Consider the following 4,786-nt stretch of genomic DNA (forward strand, 5'->3'; position numbering starts at 1 on the left):
TGCTCCACAGAGCCCCATTGAAGCCAGGACTAAAATACCCATCATGCCCTGTGCTCCATAGACCCCATTTGAGCCAGGACTACAATGCCCATCATGCCCTGTGGCCCCAGAGAACCCCATTGGAGCCAGGACTACAACTCCCATCATGCTCTGTGCTTCATAGAGCCCCATTGTAGCCAGGACTACAACTCCCATTGCTACAAACTGTAACTTCTTCCTATTGTATCAATAAGAAGGAGCTAGGTCTAGCATATGAGACAAGCACGAGGATCAAAAGAGTGGCTCTTTGCCTTTTCTTTATTGCATGGTGGTAGCTGGGCAAAACAGGAAGCGCATCTCAGGTCTTGGCTTTTTCTAGGAAAGGGTCAGGGAGGGGATTTCTGGCTGTCTGCCAATAGGATAGGGACAGGAGGGACAGGTAAGACATTCCTTATAGCTCTGGTATCGGATTACAACATCTCACCGTTTTTTGTTTAATTAAGTGAGGGCAAGATATTAAATTTATTTTGATTGGAATTATGATTTTGACCAACATTTGTAATTGGTGGGAGAATTAGATTGTTCTATGTTTTGCATTTCTATGCGATTGACTTCAGAGGTAGAAGGAATGATACCATTAATAGCTTTGAACACTAAGTGACGTGGGATCCCAAATGCCATTATTACAAGGAAAATAATAACAAAGAATAACAAAATTGCTTTAACAATAGAAGTCCACCACCCTGAGAACCCCCAGCCTTAAAACAGTTCATTGAACCAAGTTTCTGATTTTTGTTAACAAGAAGACAACTTCGAAGGGGTTCTTTCTAGGGTTGAGTGGAGGGTAGGTTTTCTCTAAAAGGAAAAAAAACATTTTAAAACACATTAAAAGTCTCTGTCTGCTGGAAGATCCTTCTTTATGAAGAATTTTCCTCATCTTTCTGGCGGTATCTTCTTTTTGAAGCAATGGCAACTTGCTTCTCACCTTCTTCTGCTGGAGCTGGATTTTTTGGAACAAAAGGTTTTACCCACTTTTGGGGGATCTACTGAGGGCCTGAGGGAGTGGATATGGACGCATAACCCCTTCCCCAGGTTACAAGCTCATAGGGACCTTTGGTTTGAACAGGGCTTTATAGAGCTTTTGCTGTGGAGACATCCACACAGTGGAACTGCTCTGTCTATCCAGGAGCTGTTTGAGCGTCTGGTGGGCACGCTCAATCACAGCTTGACCTGTGGGGGAGTAGAGGATGCCAGTTTTATTTTCCACTCCCCACTGCTGGATAAACTCTAGGAACTCCTTGGATATATATGCTGGGCCATTATCTGTTTTGATTTCCTTAGGGATCCCCAGCACTGAAAAGGCTTGCACTAGGTGTTGTTTGGCATGAACAGCCTTTTCTCCTGGAGCTGCAAGGGTGTCTGCCATATGGTTCCCTTCTGTGATCTCACCTGGCAAATCCGTGTGTGACCTCACATGCATCACATAGAAGGAATGCTCTCTGTGTGAAACCAAATAGATTAGTTTTGACAGCAGCCTAAAGAGCTGCTCATTATTGATGTCTTTGAGCACTGCCTGCTCCACTCTGGACACTACCCCAGCAACATAAGCTGAATCTGTTACCAGATTAAGAGGCTCTGAGAACTTCTCAAATGCTCTCACAACTGCAGCCAGTTCGGCTATTTGGGGTGACCCCTCCACAAACTCAACATCAGCTTCCCAATGCTGAGTCTGTGGGTTTCTCCAAGTCATCACCGACTTATGAGAGGCCCCTGATGCATCTGTGAACACTGTGAGTGCCTCGAGCGGTCTCCTGCTCCTCTTCTCACGAGGGATGAGGTGGAATTCCTCATTGAACAACTTATGAGCTGGGCCGTGGACTGATATCTGTCCACTGTAGCTATCCAGAGATATCTGGAGGCTGGCATTGCTTTGTAGCAAATGTTCAAACATCTCTTTTGTCAACCTTTCAGGAGAGTTCCTCCCTTCCTCAGAAAGTTTTACCGGAAGGTGGATGCAAGCAAAGTCACAACCAGCTAGTTCATGCAGCCTCATTCTTGCCTTTTGAATCAGCTGAGCCATCAGCTTCTGTGGTTGTGTAATAGTTTTGGATCTTTGGTGGGAGAGGAAGACCCATTCTATGATTAAGAGTGAATCTTTCTGCCCCTTAATTCACTGGAACATTAGACCATGCAGGTGTGGAAGTTTTCCCAAAACAATGAATTTGAAAGGCAACTCAGGCTGATAACGGTGAGCCTGCCTCTCTGCTAATGCACAAATAATTTCCAATTTCTGTGGGACAATAGTCCATGCAATAATTTCCAAGCCCAGATACTTCCAAGATGGCATCTTTTGAATTTTGTTTTTCTGCAATTGAAATCCAGCAGAGGTTAAAACTTTAACCACTAGGTCAAGTGTGTTTTGGAGTATTAAGTTGTTGGCAGCACACACTAATACATCATCTAAATATTCCAAGATATTATGAGACAGGATATTTTTTCTTTCATAATCATAGGAGCTATTTCAATTTCTAAGGGTGTGTGTGCTGTGTCTCCCACAACGAAATTACTCACTCTCCATTTCCATGTGAAATACTGTCATGTCTAATATGCTGTTTGACCAGTCCACTGTTACAGTTGTCCAGACAGTAGACTTGAAATGAAAACCCTTGGTAGTCTCCAGCCTGACACGGCCACAAGGCTGCTGGACGTGGTTAATAGAACATTTGACATTTAATTCGTTTTGTATACCCACACCTTTTATCCCATCCCCCCCCTTTGTTTTTAAGAGAGAGGCTTTTTCCACAGTAGTACTCGCTGCATTTGTGTCATAGTGCTGAATGTTAAAAGCGAGCTGGCGCTTTCTAATTTTTTTTGGTTAAGAGGGCAGTCCCTAGAAAAATGTCCTTGCTTTTTACACTGGAAGCAGGTGACATTCTGCAGCTGTTCAGGTGACACTGGGTGCTTCCTCGCTTGTGGTGCTTCAGCTGCTGCAGCTTGGATGGTGCTGGCCTGGGATTTCTGGATCATGGACTTGCCTCTCAATCTGTGAGTGAAGTCTATCTATAAACTGCAAAAAATCTCAGAAGCATATTGTTTAACATCAATATAATCTTTGGAATTTACAGGGCTTTGGTGAATTTCTGTTAAAAGAACCATTAAAGAACATTTCCAAATATTAAACCACAAATCATATTCTGAGGGAGTTAACAAGCACCTGAAAAGGTCCTTCAATTCATGGGGAGCTAATTCATTTGAGGTAAAATTGCTTTCATCATGCCCTTAAAAATTTCACTTTCATGGCCAAAATTTTTCTATGATTTACAAATTTTTTTTTTCTTATCATGGTAAGACAAAGGTTGATAAACTTTATTACCATTTTTCTTCTACCCATATAAACTACAGGAGTAACGGAGGGTACATAATATTCCAAGTTTTGAGCTTTAGGGCTAGGTGTATCTTTATCTATCAGCCTGGGAGGCAATGCAGTTTCTCCCTCCCGAGGGACAGAGTCCCTGCTGTTAACCGATTTTTTTTTTTTTTTTTTCCTTGACTGTCTGTAGCCTCCAGGCACTCAGTCTGGCACTGGCTGTAATCAGAAGGATTAGAAGCTGTAACTTGAGCCGGGAAGAAGCGACTAGCCAAACCTGTTGGTGTAGTTACAGGGTAGCAGGAACGGGTCAGGAGGGTATGGGGGGAAGGGGGCAGGGAAGGGGATTGAGGAGGACAAAGGGTTAAGAGATGAAGAAATTGAAGCGTGGTTGCCACCATTAGACACGCGGTCGCCCCCCCCCCCCCCCCGTGAGACAAAGGAAAGTTTCTTGCCGAATTATTCTGAGTTAAACTGAGGGAAAGAGACGGGAACACAGAGAATCCTGTAGCAGGCTGTTCAAAAGCTTTAGAACTTGGGTAGCTGGAGGGGAGGGGCTTAGTATTTTCTGGTTTTTCTGGTTTTTCACTATTTCCAGGGATTTTGGAGGAGAGGAGGGGGGATGGTTTAAAGAATTTTTTTGTGACTGTCTTATTTTCGGTGTCCAATAAGCATTTGCGTACTTGTAAAAATATTGGAAGAAATACAGCAGCTTTAGAGTCAAATTTTTCTACTTAGATGTTAATAATTTTCCCACATTATCCCAAAATGAAACTGAATTTATATTTTGTAATTTGCAGTCTGGAATTTTAGAAAACAGCCAGAAAACAAAATACTTTAACCGCTTTTTAGAAACTGTAATTTCTTCAGCATGCAAAATTCCTTGAATTTGAGAAAAAACACTCTTTTGATATGCAGTTAACTCAGCGCCCATTGTTGTTCCAAAGAGAGCTGCACAACGCCTCTCACTTCCACGCACACCCCACAACACACACGACTCTGTCCTGCCGGCCGTGCCGAGCCTGGGGGAACCCTGCAGTCTTGCACAGCTTTCGGGGGGTTTCCCAGTCACTGCACAATGCCTGAGCCGTGAGCAGCTGCGTTCCGAACGGGTTTTTCCTGCGGTTTCCGCGGAAACTGGGGAGGAGCCGCCCCGCTGAAATCGCGGCTGCTGCGGAGGCGCTCCAGGCTGCTCGCCCGCCCTGGCGCCGCGCCCGCCACCAGCCTGCATGGGGGAACCCCCCTCCCCACTCCTAGGGGCAAATCCTGGGGTTTACGCCTCCCACGAGGGACTTTACCTGTCCTGCAGACCTGGCTGTTGTGTGGTTCGTGAAAGCTGCCTGTCTTCGAGCCGACTTACTTCAGCGCTAAAGCAAGCTACCGGCTCTGTCCTCCTGCCTGGGGCTGTATAAACACAGATACCGAGCACGGAGGTAGGTG

Source organism: Erithacus rubecula (assembly GCF_903797595.1).
Source record: "Erithacus rubecula genome assembly, contig: scaffold_769_arrow_ctg1, whole genome shotgun sequence".
In the NCBI taxonomy this organism is placed as follows: Eukaryota; Metazoa; Chordata; class Aves; order Passeriformes; family Muscicapidae; genus Erithacus; species Erithacus rubecula.